The sequence below is a fragment of the Musca domestica genome, unplaced genomic scaffold (genome assembly GCF_030504385.1).
Source record: "Musca domestica strain aabys unplaced genomic scaffold, Musca_domestica.polishedcontigs.V.1.1 1, whole genome shotgun sequence".
Classification (NCBI taxonomy): Eukaryota; Metazoa; Arthropoda; class Insecta; order Diptera; family Muscidae; genus Musca; species Musca domestica.
In genome coordinates, this window is record NW_026712114.1 from 49058487 (window position 1) to 49076191 (window position 17705).

The 17705-nt window shown below is 34.6% G+C and overlaps 1 long non-coding RNA gene across 1 annotated transcript; it reads right to left on the reverse strand.

The window, feature by feature from the left end:
- Positions 1 to 916: 916 nt before the first annotated feature.
- Positions 917 to 1955, reverse strand: LOC131806054 (uncharacterized). Its single transcript, XR_009343945.1, has 2 exons — positions 1609 to 1955; positions 917 to 1546 (listed from the first exon to the last, which is right to left on the reverse strand). It is a non-coding gene; the product is annotated as an uncharacterized LOC131806054 (long non-coding RNA).
- Between the last annotated feature and the right edge of the window lie 15750 nt (positions 1956 to 17705).

Consider the following 17705-nt stretch of genomic DNA (forward strand, 5'->3'; position numbering starts at 1 on the left):
TTGTAATAATAAGCATTCTTAGCAATTATTATCCTTTTATTAAGTTGGTTGTTAAACGTTTTGTAGAGTCTTTCATTAATTGCTGTTTTAGATTTTCTGTATTTCTTGTACAGCTTTTCTCTTAAATAACAACACTTTATTAACTCATCATTCAGCCAAGGATGTCCATTTCTATTTTTTATTTTGCGTTGCGTTCTCTGGATTGATTTTTCGTATGTTTCAGAAAATGACTTGAGGATTCGTTTAAAAAGGTCATTCGATCCGTATGTCTCCATTATAATTCTGTTCCAATCCATTTCTCTCAATAGATTATTAACTTTTTTATGATTAAGTTTGTCTTTTACACATATTTGACAGGATTTGTTGGTTGTTATTCCATCTATTTCTATGCCCCCAAATATTGAATAGTGATCCGATATGGTAGTGGTGATAATGGCAGTTTTAATATTTTTTGGTGCGTGATGTCTTATAAACAAATGATCAATGCAAGTTTTACTACCGGTACGATTATCCTCTCGGGTTATCCCAGTTATCAAACACTCAAGTCCATTTGATGCGCATAGATCTAAATACTTTTTAGCCGACATGTTATTTGCGTTGATGTCAATGTTCATATCACCGACTAATATAATATCTTCCTTTTTGTTTACTTTATTTAAGCAGCAGTCCAGTTCTGTGATAAAGTTTTTGATATTAGAACTGGGTGGGCGGTAACATGGGATTAGTGTTACGGTTTTATTGCCATATACAGGCATGTCACAGAATGTAAAATCGTTCAAGAGTGAAAATGAAAACGGTTTTAGCTTCTCTAAAAAACGGAAAACGCAAAAATTTTGCGTTTTGATATCACTTTCAAAAAGCAGGGTGAAATTGAAATGTTTAGTGATTTTAACGTAAAAAATAAACAGAAGACACATACATTTAACAGAAAATATTGTATTAACCAAATTCTCTTAGAATGAACATGTTTTTGGAATTTATTTTACAAAAAATCTATTATTTTTCTAATCCATGATGAAAACGCAAAAAAATATGCAGAAATGAACGGCAGACTTGTATTGTTGAATTATTGCCATATGTGCTGAAGAAGAAGGTGTAGAAATGTACAACTGACAGACCAAAAAGCAAGAAAGGGGAAAAACAAAAAAAAAAAACAATTAATTGTTTGGTTTGAGACAGAGCGCTTCAGTCAATCGGGCAAGTTCCGTCAATGCATCCTACAATTCCTGGAATTTCATAATTTTCAAAAAAGTACAATTTCGACTTTCTTTTTTCTTCGGAAGACATTATTAATTTGATCCAATGTGGACAAATTTCAGCTTCAATTGCATTAATAACTCTCCACATAATTGTAGAAACTGTACTTCTCCCAAGGCTTAGCTCCACATCTCTACCTATAACTCCTTGAAATGCACCTGTAGCCAAAAACCTAAGCGTTGTTGCAAGCTGGATAATAGCCGGTATATTGGAACGTTTGGGGTGGGGAGAAATTTTTTCCAAAACTAAAACAAAAGCTTCTTTATTTAGCCGATAATAAGTTATAAATCTGTAGAAATAAATTATTATTAAAATAAATTTGAAAATAACTCATTGCTGGTGGATCCTTACTCTGCATTTGAGTGAGATAAAGGATCTGATGCGTTCCTCAATGTCCGGCGACGAATTTTTTCAGTAGACCGCTGATTTATTTCTTCATCCATTACAGCAAGTATTGAAGCCCCTGGCATTTTTAACTTTTGGTGTTTATATTATAAAAAACAATTTAAACTCCTTTTTTAATTGTCAATAATTTGTTTACGACTTTTTTTCATGGAGTTACCATATTTTTATTTCAAAAATGTGAAATGATTTTTTTTCCGGATTAGTCAAAACGTACGAGTGCTGAAGAAGCAAAAGCAAATCGTAACGATTTGGAAAAGGTGAAATAAATCGATTTCGTAAAACTTCTGTGACATGCCTGATAGTTTCATTTGTATTTTGATTGATTCCACGTATATTGTTTTAGTTTCGATAGTTTGAAACGAAAGTTGGTCTGCTATATAAACTGCAATACCTCCACCTCGGTTTTCTCGATTTAGGAAGACTGCATTGTAGCCATTTATTTCATAAAATAGAGTTTCATCGTTATTTATATTAGTTTCGGTTAAGATTATTATTTTAATTTTGTTTAAAATATCTTTTGTTCTTGTTAAAAATTCGCTAAAATTCTTGCGAAGAGATCGAATATTCATACTAATTAAAGATATTGTTTTGGTATTTATGTGTTCATCCAGTTCATTAAATGAGTCCAATACTGTATTTAAAGAATTCATTTTTTATTTTGTAGTATTTGTAAAAATTGATTTTTGTTAAATCGAAGGTTCCTTTTTTCATAAAAAAATTTGGAAAAAAATAGGCTGTGTTAATTTTTTTATTAATTTGTGACAATAGTCTATTTTTTAATTTGAAATATTTTTTTGTTTATTGATCTCTTGTAATCTTTTCAATATCAGAATGATTATATATTTTTATTTGTGCACAATTATCATTTCTCCTCGCATATATGTGACCATCTTTCACCCAGACATATCTCCAACCGTTCTCCTTTGCTTTGGTTTTAGCCATCCATAAGATGCGCCTATTATCTGCCGTGAGTTCATCATTTATATAGATGAATCGGTTTGTTGGGTTACTGTTATCATCAGCAAGTACATTCTCGTCCACTCGATGCCTTTTCATTTTGCTCATCATCTCTTTTTTCTTACTTAGAGAAGAGAATTCAACTATTATTTTATTTTTTGCTTTTATGCTGTAAGCATTTTCAATATGAGCATCGGTTACTTCGATACCAACAGAGGCTGCAACTTTTTTTAACACCGTCTCTGCTCCCATTGCAACTGCATTAGCATTAGTTATTTCTACATTTTTCTCCAATGCCTTTTGTTCAAGTCTTCTTATCTTGTTGTCCATTTCTCTAATTTGTTTAGTTTTCTCTAGGTCTTTGTTTTGAAGTTCAACAACCTGAGAAGAGATGTTTGAGAGTGTATCATTGATTTTGTTCAAACTCTCTGCCATGTAATTATTTGATGCAGTCAATGCGTTCATGTTGTTGATCATTTCTTTCATGGCCGTTTTTAGTTCCCCCATGTCAGCTCTCAGTTCGGCGTACTCACCATTGTTGTTGTTGCATTTCGGCACAACGGTGGTTGAGATGTTGTTGTTGGTGACACTGGTTGCTGGCCCGTCTTTGAAACGTTTGCTTTTGTCGTTGAGTACATTATCGGCATCTTCGCATTCATATTCTCTCTGTTTTTTCTGTTGATGAGATCTGACGTGTGGTTGTTGTGATGCTTCTTCAGTACCAAGAGATTGTTGTCTGTTTGTTGTTTGTGTATCATCCGGATACACGAACGTCTGATAGATGTTGTTGGGGGATTTTTGTCGAGGTTTGCAAATCTCGCATTTCCACTCCAATTTTCTTGCTGTGCTCATAGTTTTATAACTGGCCTCAGAGAGCACAGTACAAGGTGAGAAATGATATTTCCTATCGCAACAGCGACACCACACGTAGTTGTTTGTGTTTATTGCTGTCTTGCATTTGCTGCAGAAAATAGTTGGCACTTGTAAAAGTTCCATGTTTATGTTGGAAAATGGAAATATATTGTTTTTTAGAGAACTGAGAAAATAAAATCGACGATGCGCGCGAATTTAAAACACGTCCGCTTACTTGAGAAGTCGCAGCTGAACTCGTCCGCTTACTTGAGAAGTCGCAGCTGTCTATAGAAGACCTTGAGGTCATCTATTGTCTATAGAAAACCTTAAGTCATATATTGTGTATAGAAGTCCTTGAGGTCATCATTGTATATAGAAGACCTTGAGGTCATCTATTGTCTATAAAAGACCTTGAGGTCATCTATTGTCTATAAAAGACCTTGAGGTCATCTATTGTCTATAGAAGACCTTGAGGTCATCTATTGTCTATAGAAGACCTTGAGGTCATCTATTGTCTATAGAAGACCTTGAGGTCATCTATTGTCTATAGAAGACCTTGAGGTCATCTATTGTCTATAGAAGACCTTGAGGTCATCTATTGTCTATAGAAGACCTTGAGGTCATCTATTGTCTATAGAAAACCTTAAGTCATATATTGTGTATAGAAGTCCTTGAGGTCATCATTGTATATAGAAGACCTTGAGGTCATCTATTGTCTATAAAAGACCTTGAGGTCATCTATTGTCTATAGAAGACCTTGAGGTCATCTATTGTCTATAGAAGACCTTGAGGTCTTCTATTATCTTTAGAAGACCTTGAGGTCTTCTATTGTATTCAGAAGACCTCAAGGTCTTGTATAGACAATGGAATAAAAAAATAGACCTCAAGGTCTTCTAAAGACAATAGAAGTCATCTATTGTGTATAGACCTTGAGGTCTTTTTCTATTGTCTATAGAAGACATTGAGGTCTTCTTCTATTGTCTATTATTGAGGTCTTTTATTTACTATTGAAGACCTTGAAGTCTTCTGTTGACTATAGTAAAGCTTGAGATCTTATTGTTTACGTCTTCTCTTTCGTATAGAAGACTTTGATACCACTTATATCCTCTAGAAGACTTTTAGGTCTTTTATTTGATATTGAAGCCCTTGATATATTTTATTTTCTATATATGAGCGTGCAATTCTCTCTTTTTTATAAAAGAGCATATTTTTGTTGGTAGAAAGTATGTTATTTCTTTTTAAAGAGGAGGTGCTCTTTACGTTTAATGATCTCCTATTTCCTTATAAACTATTCATATTATTTTTTCAATAACATCTGAAAATGTATATGCGTGTTTATAGATTCCATACATTTTCCATTTGCACTGCAACTGCAACACTTTGACATACATTTCCTCAATTTAAGTATTTAATGTCTGAAATATTGTTGTCGTTTCGGTAACGGAAACGGAAAAAGGATAAGGAGAACAACTTGTATGCCCAACAGTCAAATTAGGCGGTCTGGCTGGGTATTGTGTGAGTGCCCGCTGCTTCTTCTGTCACTACTATGGCATTTTATTAATGTTGAAAACTCAACGACCATTGCTGCACTTGTCGTAACCGTCGTCGTCATATCCGCATACACTTGTGTGCTTAATGTCAACAATTTGTTGTTGGCTTTTTTTAATATCTGCATTCTTGACAAATGTGTCACCCTTCTTGACTGGCTGAGTTTTTATGACACTTGCAGGCTTTTTTCGAGTTTATTTCCAAACTGAAGTTAAAAATCGATGTTCATATTTAAGTTGTCATAAAAACGGAAGTTTTCGAAAGATGAATTTTGTTTTGTAAATCATTTAAAAATGAAACAGGACTATTTGTTGTTATTTGCGGTGAGTAAGAAACTTTTTTGACTTGCCAGGAAACATTTTGTTGAAATTCCTTTCGTCGGTTTCCAGCTTTACTTGATAGCAAGAATTTTGTCTCAAAGTTCTAATTTCAATTAGAAACAGCAACAAAACAACAAATACTTGCAACATATTTTGTACAAACTTTATTTGACAAAAATGCTTCTCTCTCGTTTTTTCATAAAAGCCCAGATTACGACAAAATTTTGTATGGCACTTTTGTGTTTTGGACATGTGGGTGGCAGTGAGAAATGAACTAACTTTACTTAGTTTACCATTCAGAAGTTGAAAAGAATAATTTTTAATACCCGAAAACCTATCGGCAGGTTTTAAAGCGTATGTATTTTTTCTTTATAGAAAAATTAGGATATGCGAAGTTTGAAGATAATCGGAGGAATTTCTTCGCATATTTTTAACGTTATACTAATAAAGACCACTTGAGGTGCAATACACAAGGGACAAGAAGGTCTGACAAAAGTAGTGAAATTTTCGAGGTTTCATCTAAATTGGATACTCCTCTTGCTTTCCATTACATATAATTTTCTTGTTAAATCTGGCCCTTCATTTGTATGTAATTTTAATATAAATATGTAATTTTAATATAAATTTAATTGAGTTTCGTCGAAATCGGACATTTCCTTCTTATGTACATGTTATCCAGACAAACGAATATATAGGCAACCAGACGCATATCGCAAGATGGAGAGTTTTTCCGATGGGACACGTTTTGGAGGACTTTTTTTTTAAATCCAGTTTTATGATAAATTAGATATGTTTTTCAAACGAAGTGTTTGTAATTTGCTAGTAGTGTTGTTAGAAAACAATTCAAAACTTTACCAACTATACATTAATGCCACAAATTGATGTAGCTGACAATGTCTATGGGCAAGGGAAGTGCATCCAAGGGAAATTCATCCAAAGTATTTTTATACCCTACACCACAAAGTGGTCAGGGTATTATGTTTTTGTGCATTTGTTTGTAACAGGCAAAAGGGTCTATAGTTCCTTTTGATGATCTGCATAGAATCACATTCTGAGTCGATTTATGCATGCACTCTGCAACAACAATATTTGGGGAAATATATCAAATACAGCCCAGAAATACATTTACTAAATTTTATCGAGATCGGTTCAGATTTGGATATAGCTCCCATATATAACTTCGTCCGATTTACCTTTTATTGTGCACCAAACGTCTAATATTTGTCTAAATGGGACGGAATTTGGCACTTACGGCCGAATTGAGTCTAGAAGCTAGTATGTCAAATTTGGTGAAGATCGGTTCAGATATAGCTATAGCTTCCATATATATTATTCATCCGATTTGTTATATTTCTTACCCACAACTGTAATATGCACTCCGTAACAACGATATTCAGGGAAATATATCAAATACAGCTCAGAAATACATGTGCTAAATTTTATCGAGATCGGTTCAGATTTGGATATAGCTGCCATATATATCTTTATCCGATTTCAAATTACTGACTGCAAACCATTAGCAAAAATATTTTCTACATATGGAGTATACATGGAGTTTTTCAAACTTTTTAAAAATTTCATGTTTAATAAAAACTGTGTACTTTTGAAAATACTAGTCGGTCTGGAGTTTCGTTTAAAATTATATTGTGAGATGAAAAGTTTATTGGGTTGTGGAAGGAAAGCTAATTAGTACTTAGTAATAAATAAGCTTAGTTTCTAAGGGGGTAGAATAAACCCATATTGGTCTTGACCAAATTCATCAATTGATTTAGCTAAAAAATATATTCAGGATACTCTGTGGTAGATAACCATCTACAGACTATTATCCAAATAGGCATTTATTTAAGAATAGTCCCCCTATTAGTCAACCCCCCAAGTCCACTTTCCCAACTAATGTGTGGTCAGATAAGAAAATTTAGTATTCCTATGAATTTGTGTCCCCCAAGAGAATATTGGTTAGGAACGTAGATTTGGGATGTACGTCTATATAAAATCAACTCCGAAATGTCAAACTGGGACTCATTCAGTCGGAAATTGTTGCAGAAACATGAAAAAATACGCATATTAGAAAGTAGCACGGACCGAATATTTGTTTAAACGTCATTGAATTATACTACGATGAAAAATATGGATGGGGTCTCCAATGTACAATTTAAATTTAAAAAAAAATAATTTCCATCTTACGGTAATGCGTGTAAATAAGTGATTAGATTTGACTATTCTAAAATTATTCTGCCCTCAATTATGAGGTGCTAAATAACACGTAGCACTGTATTCCAAACATTGAAAATACAAATTCCAAATTACAGCTAATTTGAATGGAAATCTTGCTAGGCTCTTTACAATACCAAAAAGTGAGCTGAGTTTTTACATGGAGCTATTAAAGATGTTCTATATCATATAGGTTTTTAGCCCTCAAGGCTATCCAAAATATCTAAAACATCTATTATAATGTTTGCCATGAATATTTATTTATTTTTAGAAATTACAATGGAGTCATTACTTATAATAAAAATTGTGACTCTTATATAAGTCAGATCTGTGATTTATTATGTTTATGCTTTAAAGACTAAAAGTACGGGCCCACGGGACATCTAGTTGGTATATAATTATGACTTAAGAGACTACAAAATCAGAAATCTCTTTTTGGTCCATTTCAAGCCGTAAAGATTTTTATTCTGAACCTAACTTTGACTCAACGCAAAATTTCGTAAGGTTTGCGTCATAGTTGTGACCTGTAGCGTGATAACAACTATAAATGGACAGACGGACACACATTGCTAAATCGACCGAGCTCGGCGAGAAAGGTAGATAGATATGTAAAATCGTGAGTCTAGAACCAATACTTCGAGGTTTTCAGCATCATCTAACCTTTGGCGAATTAGTTTTATATTTCCGCCATCCCTATTTACACTTTTATAATCCCCACAGTTAAAATCCCCATTCCAATTATGGATGGGGAGAAAGGTCATCATAAAGTGGGGAATATGATGACCTGTGGGGACTACTTACAAAAATTATTCAATGTAGTAAATTCGAGTTTGCGTTAGCCGGTGTTGGACATAAACAGAAGAGAAAGTTTTTGGAAATACCCATTATAATGGGGATGTGCGAAAAATTGAGATTTTCTGCTTTGAGTATGTCCTGCACCTGAATTTCATAATGGCCGGGGCATGATATTTTCTTCTCTGAGTATGTCCCACACCGACTACCCCGAATCAAAGATTTCTAAAATTAATCATTTTTGTAAGTAGTCCACACAGTAAACGGTCATACTCCCCATGGGGATTGTGTCCGTATTGGAGGCGGACATAATCCCCAAATTATTATGGGGATTATGAAAAAAACCAAACCGGACATAGCCCTTAATTGCAATGGAGATTATGTCCGGGTGGATTATGTCGGGGCATCGACGCGGCACCTCTAAAACCAACGGACGCAATCATTAAAAAAAAGATAATAATAATATGGTGATGATAAAGATAAAAAATGTTCAACTGTTAATGCTGCAAAAATTAAGTTTTAGAACCTATAGACGTATGATAAACAAATAAGCATTTAATAAAAAACATACGCCGCATACCACACTGCTCCATTCACATAAGCAAATTTGAAATAAGAATACATTCCTTACAAGGCCTGCAGGCTGGAAATATTACATGGAAACTTTTTTAACGTAAATTTGTTTTAACTTCATTTTATTTTTCGTTTACATTCTATGGCTTTTTCGAAAAAGCCACGTAGACATTACGGACCTTTAAATATACTTAAAATGCTGGCATTACCACATTCCACACAGAAGCACACACACACATATACATCCTCACAAACTACTGCAACACATACACACACAAACGCATATATAGTTAAATATACTCAGACAAATATGCAAGCAGGGAAGTAGAGTCAAGTGTGTCGAACGAAGCAATGGCTGAAAGTGTTGGCGCTGTTGTTGTTGTTTGGGTTAGATTGGATTACATGGTTTCAGGACAACTCGGTTTACAGCATTGCACCTGCTTCTCAGGTGACTTTTGTTGGTTTGTTTGCCTGTGTATGTATGTTTACGAATCTGTGTGTATATGATTGTCAGTATGTGAAGATGGGAACGTGAGGCCAAAGTTATGCAAGCCAAAAACACATCGGTGCAGAAATAAGCACTTGGATGTTTTTAGTGAAACTATTTACTAGCAGCAGCTGCTGCCACTGCAGCTACCGAAAGTAAACTAAACTTAGAAACGGCTGTAAAATCTCATATGTGACCTAATAACCTTTAAAATTGATTTTTTACTTCAATTTAAAGCGAGCTGCATGGAGGGATGCATTTCAAGTCACGTTGATTTTTAAGTGAATTGAGTTTGAATCAATTTGAAAGATAGTAGAAGAAAATGAAAAGTAATAGGAAATGTTTTCAGCTAGAAAAAAATACAAAATGAATTAATTCTAAAATAAATAAATTTCCGAATGTGTTGTTTGTCTCCTAAAAGGGGATTTCCCTAAGTAGAGGGAAGAGATAGGTATTCTATGAGCAGACACTTTGGTTTCATTTGAGCAGACCCTCTGGTCTTATATGAAAAGAACTTCTGGTCTTCTATGGGAAGACCTTCTGGTCTTCTTTCTTTTATGAAAAGACCCTTCATCTATAAGAAGATACTCTTGTCATTTATGACCTTGTCATCACCTTCTCAGAGAAGGCCAGAAGGTCTTCCCATAGGTGATGACAAGGTCATAAATGACAAGAGTATCTTCTTATAGATGAAGGGTCTTTTCATAGAAGAAAGAAGACCTTCTGGCCTTCTCTGAGAAGAACTTCTGGCCTTCTCTGAGAAGAACTTCTGGCCTTCTCTGAGAAGAACTTCTGGCTTTCTATGAGAAGACCTTCTGGCATTCTATGAGAAGACCTTTTGGCCATCCATGAGAAGACCTTCTGGCCTTCTATGAGAATACCTTCTGGCCTTCTATGAGAAGACCTTCTGGCCTTCTCTGAGAAGACCTTTTGGTCTTCTATGAGAAGACCTTCTGGCCTTCTATGAGAAGATCTTCTGGCCTTCTATGAGAAGATCTTCTGGCCTTCTATGAGAAGACCTTCTGGCTTTCTATGAGAAGACCTTCTGGCTTTCTATGAGAAGACCTTCTGGCCTTCTGTGAGATGACCTTCTGGTTTTCTATGAGAAGACCTTCTGACCTTTATGATAAGACCTTCTGGTATTTTATGAGAAGACCTTTTGGTATTTTATGAGAAGACCTTCTGGCCTTCTGTGAGACGACCTTCTGGCCTTCTGTGAGATGACCTTCTGGTTTTCTATGAGAAGACCTTCTGGCCTTCTATAATAAGACATTCTGGCCTTCTATAAGAGGACCTTCTGGCCTTCTATAAGAGGACCTTCTGGCCTTCTATGAGAAGACCTTCTGGCCTTCTATAAGACGACCTTCTGGTCTATTATGAGTAGTCCTTCTGACCTTCTATGAGAAGACCGTCTTGCCTTTATGAGAAGACCTCCTGACCTTCTATGGGAAAGCTTCTGGCCTTCTATGAGAAGACCTTCTGGCCTTCTATAAGAGGACCTTCTGGTCTATTATGAGTAGTCCTTCTGACCTATGAAACGACCGTCTGGCCTTTATGAGAAGACCTTGTGGCCTTCTATTCTGCGGAGTATGACATGGTGTCCAAAGGAACTATCCTTTTACTCTTTTCAATATTTTCAATATATGAAACTTTTCCTTATCAACAATTTCATTGAGATAAAATATTTTCTGTTTTGGTGGACAGGTTTGGAGATTTTTTAAAATTATTTTTTTGGAGTCAATTATATAGATCCGTATTTTGTTGGGGTATTGTACTACTAAAAATCTTGTAATTTAAGACCAAATAACTAAAAAAAGTGAACGCTTTGCATCATCTAATATCTATCATCTTATTTGACACTGTGCACTCGCGTGATAATTTTTTTTCGTATTTTTTCTCTTTACTTTCTTGAAAACACTTCAGAAAAAGGGTATTGTGATAAAGAAAGGAAACAAGTGAAGTGCTAAGCAAACTATGGCGAAGGAGTATTTTTGTAGCAAAAATATTTTGGCAAATGAATTTCGTTGAATGTTTATGCGAAGGTTAGTGACGATAGATGGGCGTGTGTGTGTTATTTTTTGGCAAGCTATTTGTAACGCGTGACGACAGCGAAGGAGTATAAGAGGTGTAGCAATGTTTTTTTTTTCTACGCTGCTATTAGTTCATAAGAGACCCTACACTTGGGTTTATATGTATACGATATTTGCAAAGGCATGCCTATAATATAGGACCAATCTCTTTATGATATACTAATATATGATAGGTATCGAACGTTATTATTATTTTGAATTATTTAGAAAAAATACCCACTTAAAAACTTCAAAATGCTGTCAAACCCCTTCAATATAAAAAAAAAAATAATAAACTGAAAACGTTGTATGGGCTATAGGAAATGAAGGGTCCATTAAATTCCAAACTTCAAACAAAAAAAAAAAAAAAAACAAAAATGTGAACATGCACAATTACGTAAAAAATCTGATAAAAATAAAATAAAACAAGTAAAAAAACAATAAGCTCGGTCGTACAGAATTTTGAATACCCTCCACAATTTGAAGAAATTTGAGAAAATTGAATTATGAAATGGCATAATGTCGCAAAAACCATCAAAATTCCGAATATAGGGAGGAACCTTTATATTAATTTTTACGTTAATGTTTCTATCATTTCGTACGAAATTTGCAAACAATTACGGTGGATAATGTCACTAAAATCATCAAAATACCGAATAAAGTTATGTGGGGACAATACCAAAACTTAGATCTATATTGACAGTCTTATGTAAAGATGTTTTTTATATAATGGGAGCATATTCTATTTATTTACATTAATATTGGGTTAAAACTGAGATCAAACCACCCAAAAAAAAAAAAAAAAACTTAAATCTATCGGTACAGTAATATGGGTGCGTGGACCTATATAGTCCATTATCAAATCCTGCAAATATAACACTTATCTGAGTAAAATTTTATCAACATACTTAATTTCGTTCGGATGCTAGAGTGATTTCCACAGACGGATGGACGGACGGTCAAATGCATGCAATTTTTATATCTCCTTTTTTATCATTAACTAGCTTACGCAATCCACGTTGCTAGTCCGTTCTTTAGTATGAATAGCTTTTTATTTTAAATTTGATTCATTTTTGCAACATACATCACTATGTGTTAGGATATTGAAAGTTCGATTGGATTAAAAAGTTTGTAACACCGCAAAATATTCGCTTTGGACAAAGGACCAACGACTCGCAGTGCTGAGTCGAGCTACCTATGTGTTTCTATACACCCATCCATGTTAATTTGTAATCACGCTGCAGGTCATAATTGAGGCCCGATTAGCACGAATGACGTGAATTAAGGTGTACGGTCAGAATATACGCCTTTTGAAGTGGACCAAAAAACAGGAACATTTCTTGGTTTTACTGTTACTCTAAAATCGACGCTGAATTTTGCATAGTGTTAGAGATTTGGATGATCATCGTAAAATATTTAGCGGATAAAATAGACCATAACTTTTATGTAATACATACGAAAATTTCCAAGATATCGGATATATAATGCAAAATAGTTGCTATGTATATGTAGTTGCAATCTATTACTAATTCTGCTTAGAAGTCAAGAACTGCTGGACTGATTTTGGCAATTCCCACTAGTTTAGAATGGCCTCTTGGATGAAAAGAATAAAATCTAAAAAAATCGCATGAAAAGATGCCAATAAAAATGTGAATATTTATAACCTACAACGCTATGTGTTGGGGGTATTATATGTTGGGGGTATGATGTTACACCTCGAAATATTTGTCCTGCCTTTAATTGCCTTAAATTCTGATATTGTTCAGAAAAAATCAATTCAAGTTATTTTTCACATTTTATGCTTTTTGCAATGCAATGAGACTGTTCCGATAATTTGCGTAGATTTTCTCTGTTATTATCTCTCTTATTACCACATTTTTTTTTTCAATGAAAATTACAATATGTAAAAATTCAATATATTAAATCAAATTGAAAAATGTTATGCAATATTAAAACAAGTAAAATAGCACCTAAGTTCGGTCGGGCTGAACTTTTTACACCCTCCATTGGGAAGTAACTTGAAAAACTTTTAAAGAATGTCTTTTTCGACGACGTTAAAATGAAAACCGTTACATATTGGCTATATGAAGACGAAGTCCTGCATACGAAATTTCGTGTCATAGGTTGCAGTACTCATTAGGACTTCAAATACGAAATTCGAAACAATTCCGGTCTATAATGTCTCTAATACCATAAAAATACCGAATATCTGGTAGCCCCTTATACAGGCACAATTCTGAGACATATACCTGCATAATTATTTTTATACCCTACAACACTATGAGTTGGTTTCCCACATAGGAAAGTATATATGGGTCTTCCTAGCTCGCCGAGCTAAGACGATCTAGCTATGTATGTCCGTCCGTCTGTCCGTCTGTCCATGTTAATTTGTAATCAAGCTACAGGTCGCAATTATGAACCGATCCTCACGAAATTGAAAATGGAGGTGGGGTTAGGGTCAGAATAGAACCCTAATTCTTTTGGAGATGATCGCACAATATTAAGGGGTTGAAATTGACCAAACAGAAAATTTTCCTGATTTTGTAGTTGATCTATAGGTCACAATTATGAACCAATCGACGCGAAAATTTACATGGAGTTATAGTTTGGAGCTGGGCAGAAACCTACCAATTTGGGTGGTCATCGGATAATAATTAGCGGGTAAAATAGACCCTAACTTTTATGTTAGAAAATAGGAAAATTTCCACTAAACCGCGAATATTTTTAATCCCAGCCAAATCACAAATACATTAAAAGATCACTTCTGACCATTACAGTAATTCTAAAAGCCAAGAAATCGGATATATAGCAAAATAGGTACAATACATATGTACAAGAATTGATCTTATTTATTCTGCATATAAATCAGGAACCGCCCGGCCGATTTTCACAATTCACATCAATTCGGAATAGTCTCTTGCCAGAAAAGGATAAAATCTAAGAAAATCGCGGGATAATATAACAATAAAAAAGCTATATCTTTTGTTTAATTTTTTTTTAAATTATTGTCATATTTTTTTTCATCGCACTCGATTTTTTCAATTTGACTTACAATTTTGAATTTTAAATTTTCTAAATTTTTACACCCCCCAACACTACGTTTTGTTGGTATTATATGTATGTCGCAATTATCGTCCGATCCTCACGAAATTTTGCATGGGGGTGGGTCGGAATTGAAGCCTATTGTTCTTAGGAAGTGCATTTAGAGGTTTAAATGGCTAATAAATTTAAATTTTTCTAATTTTGTAGTCGTTCTATAGGCCACAATTGAAAACTAATCGACACGGAATTTCGCATCGGAAGAGAGTTGAGGACAGAGAAGAAGTCTAGCATTTTTGATGACCATTGGATTATATTTAGCTGTAAAGTGGACCACAACTTTCGTGTGCAATAGTTTCGAATACTTCACAATACTACGGAGTGCGTAAGTATTGGCCAAATTCTCCGGGTCAAAAATCTGGACAGGGCTCTTTAGCATTATTTCAAAAACGAAATCTTCCAAAATGGATTTGCAAAATAAGGGATTTCGAACATATTGTAGTGTTGTAGGGTATCACATGGTCGGCCCCGCACGACTATAGCCATAGCTTACTTGTTTTGTTATTAGTTGTAGTACCCATTAGGCCTTTCAAGTACGAAATTTAAAACAATTCCATTGAATAATGTCGCTAACATCATGAAAATAACGAAAAATGAGGTTCCAATTTTCTGTCATAAGTTGAAGTATCCATTAGAAACTTTAAATATAAAATTTGAAACAATTTCGGTGAATGACGTCGCTAAAATCAATAAAATACAGAATATCCGGAGGTATACGCAATTTCTTGTCATAGGCTGAATTTCTGACACCACGGCACTTATTCTATTACCACGGTCGATTAATACGAGCGGAATGTGACCATCGGCTGTTATGGCGTCCCATACCATCACCATGGCCGGTGCTTGAGTTCTGGTGGTCAACAGAAGGTGCACATTTTCAGCTGACCTCTTTGGCATGTAAATACGATTATTTGTTTTTTTCATCGGAGAAAATCAAATTCGTCAGTTCACTACTTTTGGCCAAGCGAAGCAACTCTTTACCTCTTTTGAGTCTATTTTCTTTCTGTAATGGTGTAAGTTCTCGCACTTTTTGAAATTTCAATGCCTTTACCACGAGCTCATTTTTGAATATTTGCCGAATGGAATATTGCGATATGTTCGGCTCAGGAGCCATTTTTCGGCCACTGCGAAGCGGGTTTCGATCAAGTCGCTTCTTTACATTTAGAACCATTTCTGCTGATGTTGCTGTGTTCTTCCGTCCACTTCCTTGATGTCGGGTTAGGCTACAAGTGTCACGGTAACGAGCGTTGGTACGAGTCACAAGAGATTCATTCATATTTAAATGCTGGAGTTCTCTAGCGATAGCCACTTGTAGATTTCCAGCCAAATTTAAAGAAATCACATAATCACGCTTTATATATAGGCTTTGTATAATCTGACATTAAATTATAGTTTTGTTATTTTTTTTAATCTTATATAATTTGATATGTCGTTATTAAAAAGGCAAAAAAAATGTGTTTTTACCCTAAAAACTGGACAAATTTCATATTTCCTCGATATTCAATTTTTGTGCCACGCCGTAAAATACATTTAAAAATTGTAGGGCATTATAAATACGTTTTCGCCCCCCGTTCTAACCATATTTCCATGTTTGAGGATGCAAATGAGATGTTATTCAAATCACGAACAGTACAAAACGATTCGTTGTAACCGCAATTAACACCATTTACATTTGTGAATACATTTTTTTTGCTCCGTTTTGCTCGATAAAAAGATAATGTTTCAGGTTTTGTTTTCATGCACTTTCTTCGCCAGTTTTTCTATCGTTTTCTTTTTTTCGCTTTTTGTTTGGCTAGAAGTTTCAGATTCTTCTAAAAACCCCTATATATGTGTGTATGAGTGTCAACGTTTTCTTGGTGTTTCTTTTTTTTTTAGTTTCAAGTAATGCCATATATGTTGGTGGCAAAAAACAAACTCACTAACCCACATAACCGCATGCTCTTTATATCCTTTAGCAAAGGACCATTTGCTGGAGCGTGCACAAAATGCCACGAGAAGGAAAGCAACCAAGAAAAAAAAAACTGATACCGCTGCAATATGATGCTTTTGACAATGACACAATTCTTTTAACACAAAAAAAAAGCAAAAGTACAAAGGCTCGAACATACATCATTGCATGCATACACGCACACACATAGTAGTTTTACCTAGTCATAAGAAAAAAGTATTTATTCTTCCGCATGCCACATTGTAACCAGTATTGTTGTTTTTGTTCTATTACTTTTTCTTGATTTTACTTTACTTTACTTTTCTTCACATCTTCCTATACTCTTATCTGCCTCGTTGAACATGTGTGTGGGTTTCCGTTTTGTTCCGTTCTTTTTTCTCAGCTCGGTTTGTTTCCTTTTTTTGTTGTGGCACTGGTCTCAATTTCCTGCCACTTGTTATTGGAAACCCTGGGCATTTCCAAACAAAACACTTCACCATTTCTGTGGCATTCATGAACGGCTTAAGTAGTCGTTGGCGATGGTGGTTGGCCGAGCGAGGAAAAAGGTACAAACACCGTGGAAGTTCGATTGACCATTCATTTGACATGGCTTGTTGTTTGAGACCTGGCAAAATGAATGAAAATCATTGAAAATCACTGAATCAATTTGGGATTTCTCGTATTTAGTCCTTGTGGCAATGGAATACTATTTGTGTTGTTAATTTAACAACATTTGTTGTTAATTTAACAACATTCATGTTGTGGCATAGGCAGTGAAATACATGATGTATGTGGTTATGGTTGAAAGAGGTTAAAGATAACACATGTGATAAGTAGCAAATGCCAGACAGAAATTCAGAGTTGTGCTGCCAATTCGACCCTCAGCGAATTGAAGTATCTGCACTATTCTGCCCTTAATTTAAGAGCTTATGTATGCAGTCAATTGTAGATATAAATAGACACCCTACAATGCTACCCATGGCTCTAGTTTGAGCTGCTTATGAAGTTTGACCAAAAATAGAAATATTAATATTTTTATTTTTACAAAATTTCCACATCAAGCAAAAAAAAAGGTCATTCTCAAATAATGGATTTATTAAATACATTTCGATACAAGTTACTACCTTCAAAACGGGATCCTATAAGCATTTTAACATGTACATGCCATAGTAAGTAATCGATTACCAATGAATTATGTCGAAACAAGT